General features: G+C 39.7%; 1 protein-coding gene across 21 annotated transcripts in view; it reads right to left on the bottom strand.

Annotated features, from left to right (window-relative positions):
• LOC126426686 (uncharacterized) overlaps positions 1–15,570 on the bottom strand; it is an 897,888-nt gene that overhangs the window by 344,080 nt on the left and 538,238 nt on the right. Inside the window, exon 6 of one of the 21 annotated variants that reach the window (XM_050088593.1) lies at positions 12,900–13,240. The exons of the other annotated variants lie outside the window; for them this stretch is intronic. The gene's annotated coding sequence lies outside the window, so the exon portion shown is untranslated. Of the gene's footprint in view, positions 1–12,899; positions 13,241–15,570 lie in introns of those variants that run through there. 21 annotated transcript variants of the gene reach the window in all.

The raw sequence follows: 15,570 nt of genomic DNA, 5'->3' as shown, positions 1-15,570 counted from the left end.
ACGTCTACCAACCCAGCCTGGTCCCTGACCCAATGTTTTTTTTTCCTGTTCCCGCATTTAAAGAACATCGCGATATCTCGTTGCTAAAAGTCAACCCCCTATTTGCACAGTTCACAAACCCTCTGTTTCGGACAGGTCGGAAGCTCAGCTTTGGAAGCCCCCTGACTTTACAGGTCAGCAGCCCCAAATCATTTTCAATCTCTTGTTTATTTTCTTTCGACACTCATCATATTTGTTGTTATAAATGAATTAAGGAAACTCATTCGTAGCTGCTTATGAACTTCGTCAATTCTTTGTTGTACATTGTTTAGTCATGTTCTAATTGAAATTTCAGGTGTACTTTGGAACTTACCATCGTACACTCTTACCTTGACGGTGCAAGTTTTTTTAAAACTAGATGCAGACGGCATAGTATCGCCAACTGTTGGAGGCCTGTGTGTGCTCAATATTTATTGATAATACTAGCTTGTCAAACCTTCAACATATTAAAGTGACCTCACATCATCAATAATACTGACAAAAATCGTCAGTTGACACCCTGGTCTTACAGCCTAAGCTGTCGAACACCGAAAAGGATACGTGTGTGTTGCAGTTATATTAGCTACAGCTTGCAAGCAGTGGATGACAGATAAAAAAGACGAAATGGGTCTGAGAATGGTTGAAAAAATGACCGACTGGCCACATGTTAACTTACTGACAGAACCATGCACCCAGAAGTTTTTTCTCTGGCGAGTCCTGCACCCTACCGGTACAACAAGTAACTATGTTGAGACGAGATAAATCAGAGAAGCAAGATACGTTAATGTCAGAGTCAGTCTCAGTCGACGAGAAATTAGGAGTAACAAACAGATTTCTGGCGACATTTAGGTAATTTGAATGCTCAAAGTCTACTTCTGTAATGCCAGCAAACATAATTACTCAACTTTTAGGGAAACTTGTGAAGCAATTACACCTGCCTACAAAGGATACGCCCAGGCAACTGACGTAAAACATCGTTTTACGTTTTTTTTAATAATTTGGTGAAACATCCGACGAAAACAGTGTCCCCTTTACACATTCTTCTCACTACATCTGCGCAGCGTCCTTCCCTCACTGCTGAAACACGGCAGTGATTACGTGTCCACACTCCGGTCTGCCTCTGTGGTTTCTCTGACAAGCTGCCGAATGCTACAACCTGCACAATAGTGGCAGCAGAGTCTGCTTCCAGGGGCTACTACGTGGAGACGTGGCACGCTCGGTACGCAGCTAAAAGTAATTGCTTATCACCACTATAAGAGAACTTCTTTAAAGCTCAATAACTCATACACTGTAACACACTGTGAAATTTGGTCCTATTTAAATCTCCAACTATTTCAAACTAAACTGTATTATATTTTCAGTATCAGTGCATTCTGCTTAAGGTTAATATCAATACTTTTGTCTACCATTTTACTCAAAACTTCGCAACAGTCCCGATAATTTACTGTAACCCATACACAAAAAAACCGCTAACACACGTTAGCTCAGCGTTCTATTGAGCAGCTTCTCACAGCATCTGTCAACAGCTCCTGGCTGAAGTACACTGTCTGGCTCCATGTGTAGAACAATACACGAAGTTTGACACAGAAAGCGAGTTTGCACTATGTCCAACAAATCCAGCAGAAACAATTATTCAGGTCTTTTACACAATTTGCAAAGAAAGATTTCTCAAAATTTTGGTTCAGAAAACGGAATCCATGTGAAACAGAGAGAGAAAGATATATATATATATATATATATATATATATATATATATATATATATATATATATATATATATATCTTGGGAGAGGGAGGGGGAAATGGGAAAGGCTAGTAAGTTCTAACATACAACAGAACTGATCAGAAAGATATCCAACAGCCATCTGCACTAACAAAATGAAGGAGTATATTGTTCAATGAAAAATGTGTACAAGAAGTGCATCTCTAGAAATACAAAACAGGAACATTTTACTCTGTGTGGGGGGACTGAATAAACTAGAGGCACTGGAATGACTAATCACCTGGGAAACAATTGGTATAACACAAAGCAAACTGGTTGGAGAACGAGTAGCTATGAAGGTTATCTACAAGCTTCACGTTAAACATCTGTGGTAATAGGAAAAAGTGAAGTGCACTGCAACAAGACATCTTAAAAATTTCTGACACAGAACTAAGAAAACAACTAGAAAATACCAAAGATTCAGAAACAAGGGATAGAAACTCTTTGATGACTATGATTCTGCCCGCCTTGCACTTAGTAATCTCTCTCACACTGTCGAATTGCAGATAAGAAATAGTAGCACACTTCACATACTTTAATTCCGTCCTGTCCTACACTCTGGTGTTGTTACAGCTAAGAACAAAAAAGTATACAGAGATGTGCAGCAAATATGTTGTGCAAACTTGATAATGTAGCTAAAACAGGAGCTTTATCGGAGGAATTCTTGTATTTGTGCACCAATCAAAATACTCTTAATGGTATTTGTAGTAAGTGATAAGAATGAGTTTGGTACAAAATGTCACTTTCACTGCCAAAAACAAAAATACTTTCCATACAGACTACAGCTCCTGCTCTACAGTTCAGAAAGCAGCTTTATATTAAGGAGCAAAATCTAACAGACTGCCAACAGTCAAAAGGTAAGATATTAATTATTAATGCTTTTGAATGACCTAGTAGATAGTGTCGGAAGTTCCATGTGGCTTTTCGCGGATGATGCTGTAGTATACAGAGAAGTTGCAGCATTAGAAAATTGAGCGAAATGCAGGAAGATCTGCAGCGGATAGGCACTTGGTGCAGGGAGTGGCAACTGACCCTTAACATAGACAAATGTAATGTATTGCGAATACATAGAAAGTAGGATCCTTTATTGTATGATTATGTGATAGCGGAACAAACACTGGTAGCAGTTACTTCTGTAAAATATCTGGGAGTATGCGTGCGGAACAATTTGAAGTGCAATGATCGTATAAAATTAATTGTTGGTAAGGCGGGTACCAGGTTGAGATTCATTGGGAGAGTCCTTAGAAAATGTAGTCCATCAACAAAGGAGGTGGCTTACAAAACACTCGTTCGACCTATACTTGAGTATTGATCATCAGTGTGGGATTCGTACCAGATCGGTTTGACGGAGGGGATAGAGAAGATCCAAAGAAGAGCGGCGCGTTTCGTCACAGGGTTATTTGGTAACCGTGATAGCGTTACGGAGATGTTTAACAAACTCAAGTGGCAGACTCTGCGAGAGGGGCGCTCTGCATCGCGGTGTAGCTTGCTCGTCAGGTTTCGAGAGGGTGCGTTTCTGGATGAGGTATCGAATATATTGCTTCCCCCTACTTATACCTCCCGAGGAGATCACGAATGTAAAATTAGAGAGATTAGAGCGCGCACGGAGGCTTTCAGACAGTCGTTCTTTCCGCGAACCATACGCGACTGGAACAGGAAAGGGAGGTAATGACAGTGGCACGTAAAGTGCCCTCCGCCACACACCGTTGGGTGGCTTGCGGAGTATAAATGTAGATGTAGATGTGGAAGTAAAACATTTTCAAATCAAAATCCCTCATTAGCCACAATACAATAAATTTCCTTCAGACAGAAAAGCTTCTATCCACAAATCAACATAGATTTTGAAAGCAATGCTCATGTGAAACTCAACTTGCTCTTTTCTCACACAATATCGTGTGAACGATAGATTAAGAGCAACAGGCTGAAATCATGCTGCTAGAGCTCTAGGAAGCACCTGACAATGTGCCCAACTGCAGACTTTAACTGAAGGTCCAAACACTGAATAGGTTCCACAACACACACATCTACGTCTACATGATTACCCTGCTATTCACAATAAAGTGCCTGGCAGAGGGTTCAATGAGCCACCATCAGGCTGTCTCTCTACCGTTCCACTCACGAACGGCGCGCAGGGAGAACGAGCTCTTAAATTTTTCTGTGCGATCCCTGATTTCTCTTATTTTATCGTGATGATCATTTCTCCCTATGTAGGTGGGTGCCAACAGAATGTTTTCGCCATCGGAGGAGAAAACTGGTGATTGAAATTTCACGAGAAGATGCCGTCGCAACGAAAAACGCCTTTGTTTTAATAATTGCCACTCCAACCCACATATCATGTCTGTGACACTATCTCCCCTATTTCGTGATTATACAAAACGAACTGTCCTTTTTCGATGTCATCTGTCAATCCCACCTGATGCGGATCCCACGCCGCACAGCAATACTCCAGAATAGGGCGGACAAGCGTGGTGTAAGCAGTCTCTGTTGCACCTTCTAAGTGTTCTGCCAATGAATCTCAGTCTTTGGTTTGCTCTATTCACAACATTATCTACGTGATCCTTCCAATTTAGGGTTTTTGTAATTGTAATCCCTAAATATTTAGTTGAAGTTACAGCCTTCAAATTTGTGTGAGCTATCGCGTAATCGAAATTTAGCGGATTTCTTTTAATACTCGTGTGAATAACATCATGCTTTTCTTTATTCTGGGTCAATTGCCACTTTTCGCACCATACAGGTCTGCAATTCGTTTTGGTCATGTGATGACTTAACAAGACGGTAAATGACAGAATCATCTGCAAACAATCTAAGACGGCTACTCAGATTGTCTCCTATGTCGTTAATACAGAGCAGGAACAACAGAGGGCCTATAGCAATTCCTTGGGGAACGCCGGATCTGTTTTACTCGATGACTTTCCGTCTATTACGACGAACTGTGATCTTCCTGACAGGAAATCACGAATCGAGTCACACAACTGAGGCGATACTCCGTAGGCACGCAGTTTGGTTAGAAGACTCTTGTGAGGAACGGTGTCGAAAGCCTTCTGGAAATCTACAAATATGGAATCAATTTGACATCCGCTATCGATAGCACTCATTGCTTCACGAGTATAAAGAGCTAGTTGTGTTACACAATAACGATAATTTCTGAATCTGTGCTATGTGTCGATAAATCGTTTTCTTCGAGGTACTTCATAATGTTCGAAGGCAGTATATGTTTCAAAACCCTACTGCTAATCGACGTTAGTGTTATGGGCCTGTAATTCAATGGATTACTCTTACTTCCCTTTTTGGGTATTCGTGTGACTTGAGCAATTTCCCCATAGTTAGGTACGGATTTTTCTGTGAGCAAGCGGTTGTATATAACTGCTAAATATGGAGCCATTTTATCAGCATACTCTGAGAGGAACCTGACAGGTATACAATCTGGACTAGAAGCCTTGCCCTTATTAAGTGATTTAAGTTGCTTTGCGACACCTAGGATATCTACTTCTATGTTTCTGATCTTCGCAATTGTTCTTGATTGGAATTCAGGAATATTTACTTCATCTTCTTTGGTGAAGGAGTTTCGGAAAAACCTTCTTTAATAACTCTGCTTTAGTGGCACTGTCGTCGGCGATTTCACCGTTGTTATCGCACAGTGAAAGTATTGATTGCGTCTTGTCACTGGTGTGCTTTATGTATGACCAGAATGTCTTTGCGTTTTCTGCCAGATTTCGAGCCAAGGTTTCGTTGGGGAAATTATTAAAGGCATCTCACATTGAAGTACGCGCTATATTTCGAACTTCTTCAAAACTTTGCCAGTCTTTGGGATTTTGCGTTCTTTTAAATTTAGCATCCTTTTTTCGCTGCTTCTGCAACAGCGATCTGACCCGTTTTGTGTACCTTGGGGTATCAGTACTATAACTTATCAATTTATGTGGTATAGATCTCTCATAGCAAAGAACACTTTGATAGAACCCAGTACGTAGTCCTGGAAAGTGAATATTCATCCGAAACAAGGACGTCATCAGGTGTGCCACAAGGCGTATGGTAGGACTGCTTGTTTTTATATACATCAATGGTTTGACGGCTCGAGTGAGCAGTAATATATGATTGCTTGCTAATGTGGCTGTAGTATACGAGAGGGACGTTTGGTGACTGTACGAGCGTCAGTCAAATACAAACTGGAATTTGTTTTTATATGTTTATTTAGGTTACAGAAAAATCCATGCACATGAACTTCTTTTTCCATACAGTATCCTGAATGGGAAACACATTTTCCCCTGTGGATAGGCCGGCAGTTTCTCGATCCCTTGTTTGTAAGGTAAGTGGGACTGTCACAGCAGCCAGTTGCACATGAACAGTTCAGCGTATCGTCATCAAATCTGTGTCCTCCGACTGTTTGCTTTACAGGTCCAAGGAGAGGCAAATTGCAAGAGATAAATTCGGACTGTAGGGAGGATGTTCCATTGTGTCCAGAACAATTCCCAAATTTTGTGTGTTCTGCGATGAGAAGACAAGGCACCCACCTTGCAGACATTTTGCGCAATGTGAGGTTGTCAGTAATGATCGTTCGAGCACTGCTGCAGGGTATGCCCATCTCGGGAGCAATTTCGGCAGCCACTGTGCGTCAGTCACCTTCAATAAACTGCCTAACCGTGAGAATATGCTCCTCTATTAGACAGGACCTCAGGCAACGTCGATGAATTGCTTTCTCAACTGTTTCTCAACATCGTAACAATTGTTTGTGCCAGCATACAGTCGAGTGTTTCTCAGGATGTTAACCCCAGACTGTGCCACAAGTCTTTTCAAAATTTCAGATTGCTTTATTCCTCTGTTGCGAGAAACTTGATTATAATGTGGTGCACGACTGGATAATGGTAGCTCTCTGACATCGAGATTCTGGCTAAAGAAATGGTACGACAATGTTCTGGCTGTGAAAAACAATCACTGGAAATTAAAACAACAATGAGCAGAGATCACACCACTCTCCATCTACAAACAGGCACTAAAAATTTCAGATTTATATTTGATTCACTCTTTTAGAAGGGTAGATGATGAGTTGGACGGAATATCTATTTGGTGTGATGAATGGCAGCTTGCTCTAAATGCGGGAAAATACAAATTAATGTAGATGTGTAGGAAAAACGGACTTGGTTTCAAGCACAGTATTAGTGGAGTGTTGCGTTTCAGTTGAATATCTAGGCATCATGCGCCAAGAAGACTTGAAATGGAATGAGACATAAGGTTGGTTGTGGGAAAGGCCAATGGTTGACTTCAATTTATTGGGGAGAATTCTGGGAAAGTGTAGTTTATCTATTAAGCAGATTGTGCTGCTCGAGTGTTTGGGATCCTGGGAGGTGAGGTTACAGGATTTGTTACCAGTAGCTTTAATCAGATAATCTTCATGAGCTCAATTTGTTACCAGTAGCTTTAATCAGATAATCTTCATGAGCTCAAATGGGAATCCCTAGATGGAAGATGACGTTCTTTCAGAAAACACTACTGACGAATTTTTGAGAATCGACATTTGTAACAGGCAGCAGAATATTCTATGGCCACCAACTAAAATTTCACATAAGGATTGCTGTCTACAGATAATAGAAATCAAGACTTGCATGGAAGCATATAGATTGCCTCTACCCCTAGGTCCATTTGTGATTTGAACAGGAGAAATGGGGAAATGATAAGCTGCAATACAAGGCACCCTGCAACATGAACCACATGGTGCTTGCTAATTAGGAATGTAGACGCAGAAAATTACATCATATATCAAACTCACATCACATATTGATAGGTTCAACTGATCCCATGTCACAACAAGAAAGGTGACTGCACTGGTTTCAAACAACACTCTTTTCTGACGATAATATACTCAAGAGTTGTCACTCACCTGTTTAGTAAAGGACTCATAACCAGCGTTTCGATTTCAAAAAATCTACCCTCCTGAGGTAATTATTGATACCTCAGCACAAGAAAAAATTTAGAATTATGAACTATTAAACATTGGCAAAATCCTGCGATTTGTTGAAGACTTTCGATTGTGCAAATCATAATACCATATTAAGGCTACTTCACATGACAGCATTAGGTTGAGAAACTCATTTCATGACATTTTGCCAGACTGGTTTCTTACCAGGTGTATAAGTTTGAAACCAGAATTTGGTTACAATAATTACATGTCTGTTGTTTGAAACTGATAAACAATATTCTATTCAAAATATCCTCCATTGCTATTTGTACATTTCTCCCGCCTCTCTAGCAGGCTGTGAATGCCACACAAAAAAAGAAACAGTTCTTCTTTTGAAGTGAACCAGTCAGTGAGCCATTTTCATACGAGTTGAAGTATTGTTCCACGAGAGCGTGTCCCCGTGATGCAAATAGGTGATAATCGGATGAGTCAAGTCTGGAGGATAACCCACATGCCCCAATATTTTCCAACTGAATGCCTTGATCGTTTCCTGACCCGTTTAGCTGTGTGTGATGGGGCGTTATCATGGAGCAATGTGATTGTGTTGCACTTTTCCATATTCCAGTCATTTTTAACAAGATGCTCAATTTAAATCTATAATTTTCTGCTGGTAGTGATCAGCATTAATGTTTTCACTAGGTTTTAGCAGCTCATAATAGATGACATCTTTCTGATCTCACCAAACATGCATGATCCTACCAAACCCAGACCACTGTCCAAAGCAATTTGGTCTTGCAGTGGATGTCGATGGTTTGCCTGGATTCAGCCATGGTTTACAACGAGTGTCATCATCCAACGTTGATTGAAATTAAGCTTAAAGAGAAGCTCAGGCAGGCAGGTACTAGAGATGTTAAAATAGCACAAAATTCTCATAACAATACAGTGAAAAATATGTTAGTATGTCACAAGATTCGCATAAAAGCACAGTGAAAAACAATGTTAGTATATTGCATCAGGATTTCAGGGGATTAAAAAACAAAGCAGCCTTCCATTTATTTAATTACCTTAAAACTGTGCTCCTCAACTATCAAAAACATGCACATCCCTGACTTCCTTTCGGCAGCAAAATATGAACCCTTATATGTAAGAGATGGGATGCAGGGGCATATATTGACACAGTTATATTTCTATCTTCTTCAAGTAATGACAGCACATGGGAATGGACTATAGTGCTCCCTTGCAGCACTGGCAGGAACCAACCCGAGCACTGTCCTAACACTAGATTTCAAGCACGTAACACACAAGGCAGCAGCCGTGATATTTAAAGATAATACTGAGAGGTGCACAAAAAACCAGCCCCTACGCTGAAAGGAATATGAATGAAGAAAATGAATATACATCATCGCTTTCTTACATTTTTATTCTACAGTTTCATTATTAACTATAGAATTAACAGTTTAAGTAACAGATTTACTTTTATTAGTTTCATAAGCATATTTTAGAAAGGAATTTAAAGTCTGTGTTAGATATGTTCTTCGCCAACATCCAAGCAAATTTGTGCACGTCTAAGTATGTTGCGAAATACACTTTTCAGTACTCTTTGAGGAATGTTCGAAATTTCTTCACATATGTTGTTTTTTAATGTGTCAAGTGTTCTCAAATTATTGCAGTAGGCTCTAGCCTTTAGAAATCCCCGGAGGTAAAAGTCACATGGCGACAAGTCAGGAGAGCGGGGTGGCCACAACCCCTTACTAATGGTCCTCTCTTCTGTAAAATCAGACAAATCTGAGGTATGAGAAGTTGCCCTATCATGTCGGAAATATGCACAACATTTTTCAGTTGGAGTTAACAGAGCCAAAAATTCATTGTAGAGTTGCAAGTAAATATGCATGTTGACAGTTTCATCGAAGAACAATGGCCCGATAATTCTGTTACCAGATACAGCACATCATACACCAATTTTTAAATCGTGAATGGCTTTTGCAGTATGCCATGGGGATTCTCTGTATCCCAGTGTCATGTGAATTAACATAACCTGACAGATGAAACCCAGCTTCACCCCTCGTAAATAGATGGAACAGATCAAGATTTTCCCCCAGCGACATTTTCCGGCAACAATTACAGTAGTGTGTATGCTTACCATTGTCCGCTTCTTTTATTTGCAGAACAACACTCACATAGTAAGATTTCATTTTTAAGCCACGAAGGATGCGTTGACATGACTTGCGAGATATTCCTCATTGCTGTAGGCAAAGATAACTACGAAAGTCATTGAAACACTGCGACAAGACGACACCACCACTCGGCTGTTAACCCGAGAAGAATTCATCACAAGCATTCATTCTGTCACCATTCCTTTCTATATAAGTCATAGATTTCTTAATGAACAAAACTATGAAAAAATCCAACACGGGCATACGTCTGAACGAGCAAACTAGTCTTAAGCCAGTATTACAAGACACACCTAACATATACAAATCTGCACCAGCACCCCAAGCGACAAGTGTGGCACTGTCGACTAGTTCACTTCGACCGACTGTGTGATATACCTACCGTGTAGGTCTACCCTAGTGCCCCAAGAGAACATATTCGGAACTACAGTCTTGTTTATGTTGTCGAGTATGCAAATTTATCGTTTCTTAGAACTGATACTACTCATTAAATCTTCTGAGAGATCTAGGTTCATATTTATTAAGCGGCGCTAGAATGAAATTATGTTATGGTTATACAGAATTGTACACTAAACCATTCTGTTGGTGATGCAAGAAAATTATTATTATTATTATTAACTATGTTTACTTTCGCTTTTGTTTCACAGTGTTTTAGACATGGACGACAGTATTATTTAAGCTGCATTTGCAGTGACAGTAGCTTCTTCAGTAGTTAGGACAGAACGATGACGTAATGTCAGGGGCTGGCTTTGGGTTTGGCCTTGGCTGCAAAGAAGGGCTGAAGGCAGGGAGGGTCATACACTCCCTGTTAAGGAAAGAGTTGAGGCCCGAAAATCCTCTGGAATTCAGGAATTTAGCCAGGATGGATGTGTCCTGATTTGACAAACTATTGTCCGTGCTACACGATGGGATTTGTGTGCGTGACACTGATGAGGGAAGCTATTTCACCTAGTCGGAGGTAAGAATCGGACCATTTAACTTGTGTTTTATGGTTTGACCATCACATATCACTGACAACCTCCATTATGCCCTACTTTGTTTCGGGTTGATTGTCACACTTCGATTCCTGGCAACTAGGGAATCATTAAGAGCCTAGCTTTCAGTCATAGAGTTTCACAGCCAAGCATTTCAATAAATTATTGTGCAGGTGTTTGCTAAAATTTGCATCAGACTGAAAGATAAATACTTGAAGGTAAACTACTGTTATCTTACGAGTGTGGAATACCTTTACGTGGTGCTAAGAAGCTAATTTTGTTTAAATTGTTAACAGGCTCCAAGAACACAAACATAAGGGAATTAAATTTGGAAAAAAAATTTAAAACTTTTGGCAGTTTCCAAGCTGTATTGGTAAGCCACAAAATTGAGCTATGTACCATTGAAAATCTGGCATTCCCGAAGTGAATATAAATGTATAAAAAAGAAATTTTATCTTAAATATTCTTCACCAGTAGGACTTTTCAGCAGTTTACTGCAATTGGCAATATAAATGTGTCCATTATTAAATATTTGTACAAATTATCTCTTCAGATGCAATGGACAGGAAGCATGTTGGGTTTGTCCCTCCACAATCTGATGACATGACATATTACAACTAAAAAAAGTTTCACAGCCTTGTTTTGCTGGCTGTTGTAGATGCTAGGTATAGATAGGTTCACCCTTGTTGGCAATGGTTGCAATGGCAGGGTAAGTGTTTTTTTTTGGGGGGGGGGGGGGGGTGGAGGAGATCTATGCCAACAGTCACATCAGTTCTGCGTGAAAACTGGCTAAAGATACCCTAGGAAAAAATACTTCCATGCAGCAACATAAAAAGTGCTACATGTTATACTGACAGAGGACTCTCTCTCTCTCTCTCTCTCTCTCTCTCTCTCTCTCCCTCTCCCCCCCCCCCCCCACACACACACACAAACACAAACACAAACACACACACACAACACACACAACATACTACATGGTGTGTGGCAACTTTCCTTTCATAATATTGTTACATTCCATCCTGGATTTCCCATTGTTTGTTCGCTACACAACTATTCAATTGATGATGCAGATAGCACTTATCTGGCAAGTACTGATGTCGAAGACACAGATCTGTATACCATAGGGCAGGGTTTCCCAACATGTGGTCCGCAGACCCCTTAGGGGTCCGCTGGCTCTTCCTAGGGAGTCCGCGGCCACCTTTCACCGAATCGTGTAAAATAATGAGTAAAATTATTAAATAAAAATGTGAAAATCAAATTTATCACTATTTTTTTCGTGTGAAAACGAGTACTTTAACTTCAGGTCGTATTCCCAAGCAGCCTTTGCGGTTCCTAAGTGAGAATGCATACACAGTTTAATGCCGGAGAATTTGGCTTCTCTGATTGACGGTTTCGCAGCAATTCGGGGGTCATTTGTGCCCCGGCTAACGGCGCTAGATGCGCTGAAAGCTTTTACGCATGCGCGGAGCGAGCTTTCTCGACCAATCACAGCGCTCAATGGCACGTATGCGGCCCCAGGCATCGTTAAATGTTAAACTTGCTTTGTCAGTGCACTACCTATTTCATAAGTCGATTTTTGACCAGTTTATTACTTCTAACATGGATCCCTCGCTGAAAGCGGGATCAGTGAAGAAGGGTGCGGTTTCCCCATCACCTTCACAACAAGGGAAGTTTCCAGTTGAAATGAAGGAGGAGGGAGGACGACCAAAGGAAGAACACTCACAAGAAGCTCCAAAGACTATTAATACTTCAGGGAGGGGGGTCATTGGGAAAGTAGCACTAGCATTAAGAAGCTCTCAGTTCCCATGGGTTTCGCTCTGAAATTTAAAGTTACTGTGCTCGACTGACTAGAGGTCCGCCATGGATTTTCAACTGTAGAAGGGGTCCGCCAACTGAAAAGGTTGGGAAGCCCTGCCATAGGGAATGGGTTTTGGCGGTGTGACAAATCTCTCGCAAGCTTACCACAACAGGACAGAAACAGGACGTCATTACATGCCACAGAAGTGAGTGAGAATCCTGTGAATATTTCAATCCTGTAGGGTATGTACCCTGGCAGTGGGAAGCTATAACGAAAACAATTTTTAATTTTCAATCTTTTATTTAAAAATTAACAATCAGTAACTTTCTGAATTGCACCCATGATGGCATTCATGATAACATTCACTTTGCCTCTGCATTTAATTTTCTATTTTTAGTTGTTATCAGCTCAGCTGCAACATATTCGCCCAACTTGTCATCCTCATTGCTCCCATTCATTGCTGTTTGTTTGTCTCGCAGCATTGAAAATGTGCTGCTTACCAGGACATCTTTGGCCTGCTTCTTGGAATTGGCACAGTGCTCCACTTTGGATAATTCTGGTGAGCACTGAGGGGTAGATTGAGAACTGTTCTCAACTGCACACCCCACTGTAAATGTCTTGTGAGCACTAGAAAAAAAAGCAATTTATGAAATACTGCACTGTAAACATGATAAAATAATAACATTACAATTAAAATTGATTGTGCCAAATACAGTAGACTGTATAAAATTATTGGTGTAAATAACATGTATGAAACCTGAATGTTGGAAGCACTGGCTTGCTGCAATAAATTTGTACAGTAATATGGAAAGGTCAGTGTTGAAACTCTTTTATTTTCTATAAAGAAAAACACTAAAGAAGTCTGTGATGATATAAATGAACATTATGGTGAGGCAGTGAATTAAAAAACAAAAATTCTGACACATGAGACGTTGTATCTACTCAACTGCAATGGGTGGCAAAGCCTGTAACTTTTCTAATAAATTTAGCCACAGATGGAAGGTTATTCCTGACATGTTTCAGATAGAGTAAGGTGATCCCCATTTCCGAAGTGCAGCAAGAAAGATCCAGGAAATTACCGAACAACAACTATTACACCTGTCTCATCTAAAATAATAGAACGTGCAATTAAAAACAATAGTAAATTGTAAAGAAAAAATGCCATACTCTGATGCCCAGCACGGATTTAGCACAGGTAGATCCAGCAGTACAGCAACAGCTGAATTTATACTGTATTCAACTAAGGCACTAGATGGACAAAAGGAAGTTTGTGGTATGTTGCTAGACTATTCAAAAGCCTTTGATTGTGTATGTATTTACATAAAGTCACCACGCTGCACTGTTAAACAGTAATATCCATAACTATAACAAAATTAAAAAAACATACTGAAGGAAATCGGGTCAACTTAACTGACGAAGAGCCTGTAAAAGCAAAATGCCTTCTATGCGACTGTTTGCTATACTACATAAAGGTAACAGAAATCATGTCCACTTTCACATTAAAAAATAAACTAAAATGTCACTTATTTAAAATTTTACGTACAGCGTACCTTGAAGCAAAAAATTAATGTAATGTTTCATATGTAACTTTGCAAATATGTAAAAAAAACTTTCAGAAAACATAAAGTGATTTAAATCTTTGGTAATTATGTACGTATTTCAGAGGCTATTTTCGAAGATGTAAGCACACAGTTAAGTATTTTTTAAATTTCTAATGTCAAATATCACCATGACAGGACTTTAAAAAATGGCAATTTTGAGAGAAAATCGAAGCAGAAGATGACGCCATAGCAATCAGGAATAACAAGACAAGGGAACTGTTTCATGTAACTGGATTAAGTCCAAAAATTAAATACATTTTGTGAATGCAACACAGTGAAAGACGTACGAAAGTAATAATGTTAAAAGAATGAAAAGAAGACCTCGATGTATTAGACTAAGAAGAGATGCAACGAGTATAATTCAACTAAGAAGACACGTTGTGGGGAATGTCCAGCTCCCACACGCATCGCAGGAACGCAGATGCGAAGACAACATCCGACATCACCGGCACCAGTTGCTGCTAACCGGCGCTGATTCTACATCCGCACACCGATGCAGACACGAAAACCAGCAACCGATGCCACCGGCAGCAGTTATTTTTCACCGGTGCCGATTTCACACCTGCTCATTGATGGAGCCTAAACTCTACACCGTAGAGCGAAAAATAATAATTGTTCGAGTACAAAGTCGAAGAAACTGCATTAGCGTAGTTATAATGCTTAGAGTTAATTCGTTAAATGATCACCTGATCAAAAACTAAGACAAATATGGATACACAGAGAATTGGAGAAACTTCAGAACCAGCCATAGCAATGAAAGTGAGTGAGGAGGTGCCAGACTGGTCTGAATTAGGGAATTAGATTAAAACTAAGTGATAAAATTGATGACCAAAGTGCAGATTCAGCAGCTTCAAGAAACAAACTGACAGCTCAAAATACTTCTTTAAGAAAGGAACTAAAAACTTTAAATGCTCGAAGTCTTAATTTAGACTCAGTAAATACTCAAATGATAAAATAGATGACTAGGGTGCTTCTTTGACAAATGAAATATGTGCAACTTCCAGTGAAAAACTTGGTGCACAGAGTGCTAATTTAAGTAGAGAAATAGACAGTGATGAACTCAATAAGTTCTAAATTGGATGCTCGAGGTGAGATTTTGAATAAAAACCTAGACTTAATAAAATCAATGGATTCTAAATTAAAGGATCAGTATGACATGACAAATATAGATTTGTTGAACATCAGAGTAGACACTCAAAGCAAAGAATCTAGTAACTGATGTGGAGACATGGTTGATTTGGAAACTGAATTTGATGCCAAACGTAATAATGTAGAATCGAAACCTATTGAAAACTTAGAATCTTTAAAAGACGTGTACAATAATGAATACAATAATTTAACACAAGGTTTAAGTAC

The sequence above is a fragment of the Schistocerca serialis genome, chromosome 11 (genome assembly GCF_023864345.2).
Source record: "Schistocerca serialis cubense isolate TAMUIC-IGC-003099 chromosome 11, iqSchSeri2.2, whole genome shotgun sequence".
Taxonomy (NCBI): domain Eukaryota; kingdom Metazoa; phylum Arthropoda; class Insecta; order Orthoptera; family Acrididae; genus Schistocerca; species Schistocerca serialis.
Note: the sequence above shows the minus strand (reverse complement) of the source record. Positions and strands in the feature narration are given on the sequence as shown.